Below are 12,450 nucleotides of genomic sequence, written 5' to 3' on the forward strand. Positions count from 1 at the left end.
ACCATCTCAGTTCTTTAAGATAAACTACACATAACAAAGACAACAAAATCATTAGATTTTGGGGGCATTAGGATTCAAGGACAAAAACAATATTTGGCACTGGCTAAGCCATAAAAATGAAGCATTCAGCTATCAAGTCCACTAAACGTCCAGACGTATAACCCACATCACAGATCAGATGATCTCCAGACAACAGACTGCTATAATTTAATAATTCACTGCAGGGTCTGGAGAAATTTCACATTTAATAAATTAAATACACATTGTGGTCCTGCCCACTGCGGTTTTTATAGTGCTTCAGAAGAATCGCAAGAGCCCTGTGCAGATAAAACTGTGTAAAAGCCACAAAAAAAGACATTTAACCACAGACATAGTGAAGCCAACAATGGCTTCCAGTTTTCTCACGGTTCAGATAAGACCCCCTCCCCTCAGGCGTGTTGGCCTAGGTTAATCTCTGGAGTCTCAGAGACAATAAGTCAACGCACGGTGCATGTATCAATGTAGCTAGTGTTCCGCTGTGAGCTAAGGCACCAGAAACGAAACCTAATGGGGTCAGGCAGCCTGCCGGAAATCCTATACGAGACACCTTTGCTGAACTACAGGGTAAAGTGTTTAGCATTCCGATTCATGAAGGAAAAAGATCCATGCTCTGAGCAAGAAGTCCAAGCAAGAAAAGGGTGAATAGATTAATAGTGCCTGCGGCATGTGTAAAATTTGTTAGCATGTGTAAAGACACAGATTGTGGCAGATGAAGGGACAAGTTGATGGTTAATCATGGCTTTGCTGATTCAATCTCAAACAATGGAATGAAGTTAATTAAGTCTAAGGAGGGTTCAGCAGACAGCGTTTAATGAGTTTCAAAACATCTCAATCTAAAAATAACTGGTGTGGAATTCAATTGTTTTTCTTTAGGAATTGGGCTGAATGAAGGACAAAGGGCACATCTGTTAGGTTAAAGCTTATAATGCAATATCAAATGTCAACAATATTTCACAAAATTTCTGTTTTTATTGTGTATTTGATCAAATGCATGCAGCTTTGGTGCACATTAAAAAAATCTTCCTGAGTCCCGACTTCAAGAGTAATGTATATATACAGTATAATACTATATTATGTTTTACTATATAATACAATTAAATTAACCAACCAATGTTGAATTTAAAAAGTTAAGTTCATCTAAATATTTTATTGCCCCACCCAAATTAAAATGTATTATTCCAAATTAAAATATAAATGTTCAAATGTATGACTGTATAATTTTAAAAGCTTTTCACCATAAAGTAAATACCTTAATATGGTATCACTCATGCAAGTGTTATATATTATAATTATAATAGTATATACAGTGGTCAACCAATATCAGCCGAAAATTCTATTATTATATCATAATAATCAGCCGATATTTTGCATTTTTTAAATATTGGCATTGGCCAATAAGTTTTTCTGCTTGGTCAATGTGTTTCGAGGCGGGACTTTTATTTTGATAGAGCTGAGAGCAGGCATCCTCGCTCTTGTTCAGCATCGTCATTAACAGTTCTGTCTAACATGGATAGAAGTCTGTCTAATAATCAGATAGAATGGTTAAACAAAGAAATTTATGTATGCATAAAGTATTATAATGACTGCTTTTATTTTAGGCCTATTAGTAATAGAAAGGCAAACATTATAATACTTTCTCATTTGCCATCAGCATTAAGCAAATATGCATTTATATAATTTAAACAAATCTTTGAATGACTAATTAACTTTTAATTTCACAAACCTTGCAAACTTAGTCGAATCCCGCTGTGAGATCTTGTGAAGTGTGCGTTTTTATCCAGCATGATCACATGTTCTCTGATGGTCAGTTTGTGTGAATTGAATAGTTGAAACTATAAACTTGTGATTTCTAATTATACTACGCTTTTTGCATTTACCCACTGTCATATTCATGTCATTTTCTCTGTGTGCTGAATGTAAAATGAGAGTTACCCTGGCTTTATTTGAAAAATATGATTCCCAGTGCACACAAACTTCCCAGCATACCAAGTGCCCTGTTGGTTACAGTGTTTACTTTCTTTAATTATATTTGTATTAAATATTTATTTATTTGTGAAAAATACTGTCACCTAAACAAACAAGTTTCTTTAACAATTATTTTTTCAAATTTCTTAAATATGAATAATAATTTTTTATTAAATCATATCTATCGCCCCCTGCTTTCCAAGATATCGGCATCGGCTGTCAAAAAACATATACTATACATGTCGACCACTATACTATACAGTACATTACATCACAGAGGGCCCTGTTTCGTCCTTCTGGGGTCCTTGGCCTAAAGACCACTTCTGTTTATTTAAAGAACAACAGATGTTTCCTTATTATCAACTTCAAATATGCACAAAAAAAAACTATAAAAGAAAGTACAGAGAACATGGAAAGTTATCCAATGTGTCTTGAAGAAATTCATTAACCCAGCTGACAACAGCTGTCGGGTTCTAGCTCATGTCCTGTCGCTCGTTTCTCAAAGCGCAGCAGAACACCTTTAATCAGTTTCTTTGTGGAGGCCCTATGGAAATATGCCATAGAAAACCGGCTGTTGGACGACCTCCCATAACCCAGGCCTGAGGTTGAATCTGGCAAGCTTTCCATCCTGTCACCAACAGCAACTACTGCTCGTGGAAGAGTTATTACTACTTCGGGGCGCAGGAGGACAAGGCTAAAGATGGCAAACCTGAGCAGATGCGGTAAAGTCAGAGCACAGCTCCACAGGACCAAGACAGCATCTTTAATGTTTAAGAGTACACGATCAAGACATCTCCTTCCAAAGTACAACTCGTCTCTCAGAGGATGTTCATAACTCATACATAATTTATCTAGTGAACTCTATGTTCTCACAGCGCCGAAAGCACTGAATGACAAGGTGTAGCCACTGTTATGACACGTGCACAGCGTGGCTGCAAGACTCCATGCCAAAAGCAGGTGAAGATTTTCATAATACGACGCTGAGTTTGAAGCACTCTCTCTCTCTCACTCTTTATGAGATTACGGGCTAGTTGCAGTTGATTGCTCCCCAGGAGACAGGCACAGCATTAGGGATATTCTGAGAGATGCTCAGCTCAGTCTAAGTACAGGCAGGGGGATTTAGCGGCCCTGTGGGATGCCCCGCAGCTGCAAACCTCCACATTTAACCATTATGATAGGGGAACCATTGTGACCGGAGAATTCAAAACAAGCAATCACTCCAACTGTTACTCGACAGCCACAACCTTTAACCTAACTGTTGACCACAATGCATTTATCCTCCTCCGACCTTTTATCAAAATCTAAAGCACCTGCTTCGAATTCAAAGCATATAATTTCCCACAAACCCGCAGTGACAAAGCCCTCAGCTAATGCCGGTACTCAAAAGGCAGTATGAGAGAGGGAATCTCATTGTGGATTCAGAAAGACTAAAGAAAAGTGGAGTATCCTATTACACAGCCAAATGCTGCTGAATGAGAAAATGTAGTGAGTCTTTTTTGTGTTGCTTTTTTTTTTCATCAGATAACTAAAAAAAAACAAAAAAACAGCTCAAATGTTGTGTGAGGACATTTAAAACATGATGATGTGTTAGGAGACCCTCGTGGCTTCCTGTGAACAACAGAATTGGCTCCTTGCTAAACGTATAAATATTTTTCGCCATTTTTGAATGAACTTCCCTTTAACTAAGGGCTGCATGTACGGCTAACAATCTATCAAAATCACATGTATTAAAAGAAGTAAGCCATGGTATTAAAGATGCAAATATATGCAAATATATGCACCTCATACACTCCATCTTTATAATTAATGGCTAGTGCTGCTTCACAACAAGTCGAAGCGGTATTGTGCAGCAAAATAATCACTGTTTGCTCTCTGTGTAGAGGTCAGTCCCATAGGCAAGTGTTCAAGATTTAAGGCAAAACAAAATATCATCTGTTTGCATGAAAAAGATCCATTAGAGAACTGTGAAAATGACAATTATGTCAGATATAAGCTAAGATTCAGACCCTAATACTTAGTGGGATAGTTTACCCCAAAATTTAAATTTGTAATGCAATTCAAACCTGTGATTTCTGTGGATCACAGAAGGAAATATTTTGAAGAACTTGGACCTCTTTTTTTTGGTTTGTGCATACAGTACAATGAAAGTCACTGTCTGACATAATTCTTCAAAATATATTATTTTGCTTTCCACATAAGAAAAAAGACAAACTGGTTATGAGGGTGGGTAATGATGACAGAAATGGCATATATACTACAGTATGAAGACATTACAGCTTACGACAGGGGTACAGGGAAACAGGATTTTCTACCATGGGAGAACTGACTGACCCTAATATGTTTTTGGAGCTCCAGAACTAAGATTCTTAGAGTGTTATTTCAAGAACATGTTTCGAAAGATCAATTTATGGTTATATCAGGCAAATTGAAGAAGGTGCTTTCACAACATTCTCAAAAAAAAAAAAAAATCCTGAAAAGTTCTCCATCTGTGCGGTGATGTAGAAACAACATCAAAGATCAAGCTCTCTTGTTGCAGAAATACAGAGCTAATTATAATTCTTGTGCTGGCTAACAGAAAATAAATGAACAACGTGACCAGCACTGACCATAAGGGAGGATGCATCTATCTTAGTTTAGAAAAGCGATTTAGATTAACTGTGGAAAAATGGAAATCAACAACAAACGCTACATGCTTTGCAATATATTCTGCATTGATGTTTTGATTTATACAGATTTCTCTGACAGAAAACAGAGTGTGATAAACGATGGCCAAGAAATATGAAAGGCCATAATGAGGGATTCCCATTTATGGTATGAATATGACAGTCTTTGAAGTGCCTCCAGTCCAAAGAACATAAGTAAATGATGCAAGACTGAAAGCAATCCAGCATGAAGAAAACCTCCAGTCATTTTAAGGGAATGAAGATACATACAGACTTGCCAAGCAAATAAACTAATGGTTTTGCAGATGGTGGAGTGTCGCGTAGTGATGAATGCAGAAAGGCTCTGCGGTTAATGAAAGGCAGATCTAAATGGGTTGTTCTAATGGGCACTTTAAACAAAGGATGGCACACCCATTGTTAATGAAATAATAGATATAGAAAGCATGTGAATAAGTCTGTTTTGAGGGTGTTCACAATGACAGCGATTGCCCCCGCAAAGCAACTGAAGTCATTTGGTTAAATGAGAGCTGGCGAGTTGACCACAAGTCGTAAAATAAAGTTGAGCAGTGATGTGGTGTGGTGACTACCAATGGGAGTGCAAATAGTGATTCACTAACTGATATAGTTACAGTCAACTATGAACGCCTACTAGCAATCGATAGCACAAGACCATCGATAGTACATCTAGCTATTTACTGGACCAAAATATTGGGTCAAATTCTATTGTTCACTATTTTGAATTATGTTACTTAAGTTATGTGTTTTCTAGTTTTATTAAACTTAAATGTATTCATTCAAATTGAATGGAATTGCTGAATACAGTAGATAAATGCTGCTCTGATTACAAAAATAAATTCTATCATCCACTAAATGAAATTATATCATCCAATTGTTACACATTTTAAAAGATATCGCTCTCTAAAAAGCTTCTATGTATAGCAGTTGGAGAGTTTTGTTCAACACCTCATGACAATTCGTAATGATTTTACATTTTATCAGACTGGTGGGTAAATTGTATACATTTATTTGATCTTATTTGTGTTTTGATCGCCATCTAGTGGCTGGCTGCAGTATGTGTCATAATTCCTGCCTTCTCTACGTAATCGAATGGGACGTGAGCCAAAAATAATAAATAATCAAATTTCACTTCAAATTTATTTTTCACAAACATGGTTTCTGTCGTTTTAAGTAGTTTGCGATTGTTTTTTTTTAGGTTTCGAGGGGACCTTAAAAAAAATTAGGGGTGCTCCGATCACGATCGGCCGATCGTTAATGCGCATCTCGTCAGTAAAGCCGGTTCTCTAATCAGCGGTTAATTCCATCAGGTGCGTGATTTCACATAGAGCAGCTGTTACTACACAGAGCCATTGTTCACTGAGAAGATGCGCCAATAAACCCTGAAAATTAAGTGGATTGGCGCATCTTCTCAGTTAACAATGGCTCTGTGTAGTAACAGCTGCTCTATGTGAAATCACGCACCTGATGGAATTAACCGCTGATTAGAGAACCGGCTTTACTGACGACATGCTCATAAAGATCGGCCGATCGTGATCGGAGCACCCCTAAAAAAAATCTAAACAAAAAATCTAAACATTGTGTACAACTTGGCAGCGTACCTTTAGCTTGTAGCATAGCTGATTTTTTCTTTTTTTAAGTGGTAGCTTTACAGTAGTCATTTAAATTATTTGAAGCTTGGAATTTGTTTCAAATTATCTTCACCAACAGTTAAAAAGAGTGTCTACTAAACGTAAAGAGAGACAGTTTTCCTCCTTGTGTTCCGGGAGCATTGGAAGCCGAATGTTCACGGGTAACCTGGAGTGACAGATCAATCCACTTAGCGGAAAAGTGAAATCTGTTCTACAGCAGATCTATTGACTGATTATTTCAGCTGGCCAATAAGGAGATGTTCATCCTGAATTCGTTATACTGTGAGTCTATGAGGAAAACATTGAGTAAATAACATACGATCAATTAGCAATCACAACAAAGTCTGATCTCTGATTATGAGGCACTGCTGGGGTGCTACTGACAGAAACAGTGGTCTTACATTCTGTGTGCTGACCTTATTATGACAATACGAGCAGACGGCCATGTGAGCTTTTGCAGCTGGTCAAACAAGCCCGAATGGGTAATCGATTGGATAAAAAACAGGAAAGACCGATTTCTTCCCCAACATAAAACCACTGAACTGAATGAAATGGATTTTTATCCGAGTTAACTGATTTTAGAGAGAAAAATACATTCCCTGCTGTGCTCAGTGCAGCTTGTATCTCACAAGGTGGAGGATTCTAGGACACAGAAGATCTCATTTTGTGGGAACGCAAACATCTTTATTACATAAGGTCCCTTCAAAAAAAGATAAGCGAAGCAGAGAAGGCCCTTGCTTTCATGTGACCCTGTGTATAAGGGTCACGATGATTAAGTTAATTAGTTAGGTTGACTAGTTTCTCTAGATTTTTTCCCCCCTGCTAACACGTGGTCTTTCTGTTTTAATACAAAGCAGATGCAAAATTGTTATATCTTGTAGAAATTTACTATTTTAGTGAATGTGTGTTAGTTTTAATGCTCCGAGTATAAGGTTGTTAGCTTAGCAACATAATGCTACATTCACACAATTACTTAATTACTGAACAACAACCAAGGGATGCTACTCACAGCTGTTCACATTGTCCATAGAATTATGTATTTCTATGGCAAAGCTAATAACAGCAAAATTTATCTTTTCATTTGAGTAGACAAAACAACAATATCAGTAAATATCTAATTTTACAAATGCAATGCCTTATTAATATACTTATTAAATAGTATATTTACTGGGACATTAAATATTATTTAAATTATTTACTAGCAGAATTAAGCTGCATTTTGTTATTTTATTTTTTTTTTTTTATTATTTCAACATTATTAACAAGTCAATTATACAAATTATTAAACGGATACATGATGAAATAATTGCTTAACAACATTATTTGTATTTTAATTACAAAATTTACAAGTTTTAATCTTATAATTGCAGTAAGACGTGAAGTGAACACACCTAAACTTCCAGGTGCTTTGGGTACAAATAGATACTTGAGGAAACATGTGCGATTAAGGACAGATGACTATTCAACTAGTCATCCACACAACTCACAGGCCAACCCATTTTGACTGTACATAGTTTTGCACATCCCTAACCTATATGAAAGCAATGAGAAGAAAAACAAGACAAAGAGCCACAGGAATGAGTACAGGCGGAAAAATGAAAATCCAACAAACCCAAAAAATCTATGGATTTCCCAGCAAATAAGGCCTGCTTTCAAGCGGACTCTTTCATGTCAGAGAGAATAGTTGGACCGGGTTGATGAAATGAAAGGACAAAAGCAAATACAAGAGCGAGAGAGAGCGGGAGAGAGTTGGAGGAAAAAGCACAGCACATTTTCCATTTTCCTCTGCAAGTAAAAAAGCACATGAATTATGGATGCGAGCAAGCCAACAGTGCGAGAATTTGATCCCTGACCAGACAGCTCTTGGCTCCCCGTGGAGCAGTCTGTCACCCTCCCCCCCACCGGCTTCTTCAACGTTACTACCATCCATTCCTAACTTCCTTCTCGGAGGGAGAGCGGCAACTCTCGGCTTGCAGACTTAGAGACTTCTGCCTGGGGACAGGACATGCTCAACTGGGAGACTTGAAGACACTACCTTTACCTTCCTTCATGCACTCTATTGTTAGCATCCTGATCCTAGTTTAAACGGAGCTGACATTTTCACCTGTTGGTTTAAATGTGAATGTTCCCACATAGATGCTCATGATGTCTCTATCATGAGGGGTTTACAGCTCTGATAAAGAGACAAAAGGATTATTTGAGAGCAAAAGAAGTACCTTCAGCCATTTACAGAGCACAAATGTCATGGCTATAACTACAAGTTAAGAAATCCATGGTCAGATTTATAATGAAATGTCATATCTTACAGAAAACAACAGGCAACTAAAATCCAGACCGGACCTTATGGGTGATTTCCCTATTGTTTGTCATTTTCTAAACAGATCATACTGTAACTCAAACTATCAGTGTGTTTATTCATATTTTAAGCGTTATACTGATAGCCCTAAGATACAGATAGAGGCTCTGCTCAAAACCTAGCTGCCTTGCTGTCTATAGCCTAAGGCAGCATCCTAACTGAAATGGATCAGTTAGGATCCGATTGAACCAAAAGTATTATATTTTGAACAGAATGCATTATAATTTAAAATTAAAGTTCTGAATTCCATAGCGCTTATACATTCAATAGTACTACTAATACATGGCACTGTATCAAAAAATAAATGTGTTACATTAAGCAAACCGTGAATGCATTCACAGATTCTAAATATTTTACTATCAATATTACAGATCAATGTTTCCTCCACGTTTTAAACAGACATGACCTTTCCAACGCCACGACTCAGCAACTCATTTATCATTCTAGAATTTATCTACTTTCTCACTTGAAATAAGATTTTGCTTGATCATTCATGTGCTCGGAACCCATAATTATGTTTTAACTCCACTTGAAAGGCACAAATGCAACAAAACATGTTGCTAAGCTAACAACACGAAAGCACAAATACATAGCAACAATTATTGGGTAAAAGAGACTATTTTGTATCCAAAATTACATATAACTATATTTACGATCAGAATTTCTCTTGCTTTGTCCACAATCACAGATTTGTGTGCTGAGCATGTGCATTGTAAAAAAAGCCTTATCTGTACATTATGGAAATTCAGTGAATTCAACTGCCTTTTAGGCCTTTAAGAACAGAGAAGCAGAACCCAACAAAACGTCTTACAGTTAATAAATTCAAAACAAAATCAGTACTCTGTGACTCATAGAGCAACTCATTCGTTGGGAACTGAAGGAACGTTTTATAGGTATTGGTTGGGACTGCAACCAGCCATTGCAGCATTCTAAACCACAAACAGAACGCCAACACGCCAGCCCCCTTATAAAACCAACTCTGAAACAGTAATGAAAAAGCATTGCATAAATTCTAAACTATGGAACAACCAAATGACAATAGAACACTAAAAACTATTAGCAGACAATTGGTCCATTGTGGGTGCTACACTACTGCATATTAATTAATTTGACAAAACACAAACAAACGAACCACATTTTGTTTAGTTCCATTAAATATAGCAATAATTTATTAAGCATTCAGTATTATGTGTGCATGAAAGTGCATTACAAATAAGGTCATTTACTAATTTATAAGAGTGCGTGCATGTGTAACTGTGTGTAACGTGCATCCAGGGTATGACAGATTGAAGGAGGTGGTTGTCGTGAGCAGATAAGGTAGGTCTATTTACACAGTAAGCACGTAAACAGGTTTGGCTCCACTTTTATTGAGCACTGATTGAGCTCCTCATGAAGCAAAATGAAGCCTACTAGCAACAATGTTTAATCATATCTGACTCATCAAGGACATCAATGAGGCACTCAATGACTTGTATTCATCTTCAGCTGTCTGACCAGCACTCATTGGGTTCCACAGTCGAGTGAGAGGCATTAATAGGTTCATTTCAAAGGAGGCGGAAGATCTTTTATTATTCTCTTCTCCTACTTCAATAGCTGCCGAATGTAATTACTGAGTCGAAGCTAAAACGTCAAAAAAAAAAAAAACGACTTTCATAATTTCATTTCAAATGTGCCATCACTCCACCAGCAACAGTAGTCATTTCTTTCAAAACGTAGGTCTTTTGTGTCTTTCCTCTCTAGATTCACCCAACATTTCATTTTTATATGGAACCACGAATATCTTATCAACAGTACATTATATGAGACTTCATTTTCATTTGACTCATAATTTATAGCGCAGAATCACAGAAATCAATGTGCTTGGATGCACAGCCAGTGAACCTATCTAGCCGAAAACAGATGCTTTCCTAATCATACAGTCCAGCTATTCCCTCAAAACATAGAACTTTAAGAAGCATCTCAAAAGCAAACAGGCCTTGTACTCTGAAATATATCATTTAACTGATATTCTTATGTCAGAATGACAGTAAATATCAACTTCATCTGCACACCTCCCTATTTTTGCTCTAAAACATATCTGATGTGCATAACAAAAACAAAAACACATCAAGAAAAAACTTCCCACACACCTTGGCAGAATGTCACAGATTGCACGCAGACAATAACTCAAAAACAAAACAATTCCAGCCTGTACAAGTCATGCTTTAGAACAAAGAAACATCAACAGGTTTGTTTGTAATTTGAATTAGATGGAAATGACTGCAAACAAAGGGCTGTTGATTGACCGATAATTGGTTTGAACTATATATTGTAACCGATATCGAACCAATAGCAGTTCTTTTACTTTGGGCATTATATGCTCATTCTCTAAATAAGACCACCAACAATGGCATTTACAGGCAAAAATAACTTAATACATTATTTGTGGATAAATAAGCTGCAATTTTAACAACATTCATTCTCAAACAAAAATCTTTAGCTTAATAACTGGCATTAGAGCGAAACAATAATGAAAATTTGCTAACATTTAGATCACAAAACAGTAATTATTATATCATTTATCAAATTAATATATATTTATTTAGTATTCTACTCATCATTACTGTCAAAAAGTAAAAATCAGTTTATTGGACACTTAACTAAATATAAAAATAATTGTTAAACGGTCAAATAAATCTGTCAATCTGTGCTACAAACAATAATAAAAAACCTTCCCCTACATAAATGTGCTACAGCCTCTTCGTTTCCATTTTTAATTTATAAAAGCTCAACACAAACTATACAAATAGAAAACAACCCCATTTAAATGGGCATTTAAACATTTTGACAGGTCTCTCCTCTATCTTGTTCTGACAAGAATGTGGTCTCAAGGAAACAGAGGTGGAAACATTACAACTTTGCAAATAATAGCACCGCTTTTTCTTTAATCTACAAACAATTACATACCCAGTTGTTATTCGAACATGTCACGCAACACTCTAGTCCTCATGCATTGCTTCAGGCTGAAAGCGAGTTGTTCCTGCATCTGTCGGACTGCCACATTGCAACTGAAGTCAACGCCAAACCAGTGTGTTTGTGTATGTGTGTGTATGTGTGTGTGTGTGTTTCGAGAGAGAGGAAACAGATCTACACTTCGCACATGCAATACAGCACTCATCACGCATCCGCTTACCTTTTTTTTAAATGGCCACTACGAGAGCGGTCGTGAAAATCCGAATCAACTGAACGCCACAGAAAGAACTTTGATGTCTCGTGAGCGCATCCTGCGCCGCTCGCGCTGCTCCGCCATCTTCAGCCCGCGCCGAATGCGCGAGAGCAGCTGACGGGCGCGCGGGGAGGTTCTTCAAAACAGCCCAAAGTTCTGAGCTCCTCCATCCATGCACTACACCCCGTGATGGTGTACTGCCTACCAGCTGTTTTTACAGAATGACCAGGTGATTTTTTTTAAATGAAACATTCTATCTGATGAATAATGTGTTTAGGTAATACATTAAAACAATTAAATAAATCGATTATTATTAACTTATCGATATATATTAATAAAACGATTACATATAAGTATAGATGTTTAATGTTATATATTATATAATGATCAGCCCACATATTAAATTTAGGTATGCTACTCTTAAAAAATATTTTTGTCGAGTCAGATGCTGTCAGTAATGCGCAATACCACCTGCAAACCAATCACCAAGTACAAAATCATGATTCATAGCTGTGATAACTAAATCCAAAAGTGCAAAATTACTGAATAAATACATTAAAAAATGTAAGTATTATT

At 36.8% G+C, this 12,450-nt stretch overlaps 1 protein-coding gene across 2 annotated transcripts in view; it reads right to left on the reverse strand.

The window, feature by feature from the left end:
• Window positions 1-11,983, reverse strand: part of ndst2b (N-deacetylase/N-sulfotransferase (heparan glucosaminyl) 2b) — a 63,082-nt gene extending 51,099 nt beyond the window's left edge. The window contains exon 1 of one of the 2 annotated variants that reach the window (XM_052570372.1): window positions 11,842-11,983. The gene's annotated coding sequence lies outside the window, so the exon portion shown is untranslated. Of the gene's footprint in view, window positions 1-11,615; window positions 11,746-11,841 lie in introns of those variants that run through there. The other variant, XM_052570373.1, reaches the window with a different exon arrangement.
• Between the last annotated feature and the right edge of the window lie 467 nt (window positions 11,984-12,450).

The sequence above is a fragment of the Carassius gibelio genome, chromosome B12 (genome assembly GCF_023724105.1).
Source record: "Carassius gibelio isolate Cgi1373 ecotype wild population from Czech Republic chromosome B12, carGib1.2-hapl.c, whole genome shotgun sequence".
In the NCBI taxonomy this organism is placed as follows: Eukaryota; Metazoa; Chordata; class Actinopteri; order Cypriniformes; family Cyprinidae; genus Carassius; species Carassius gibelio.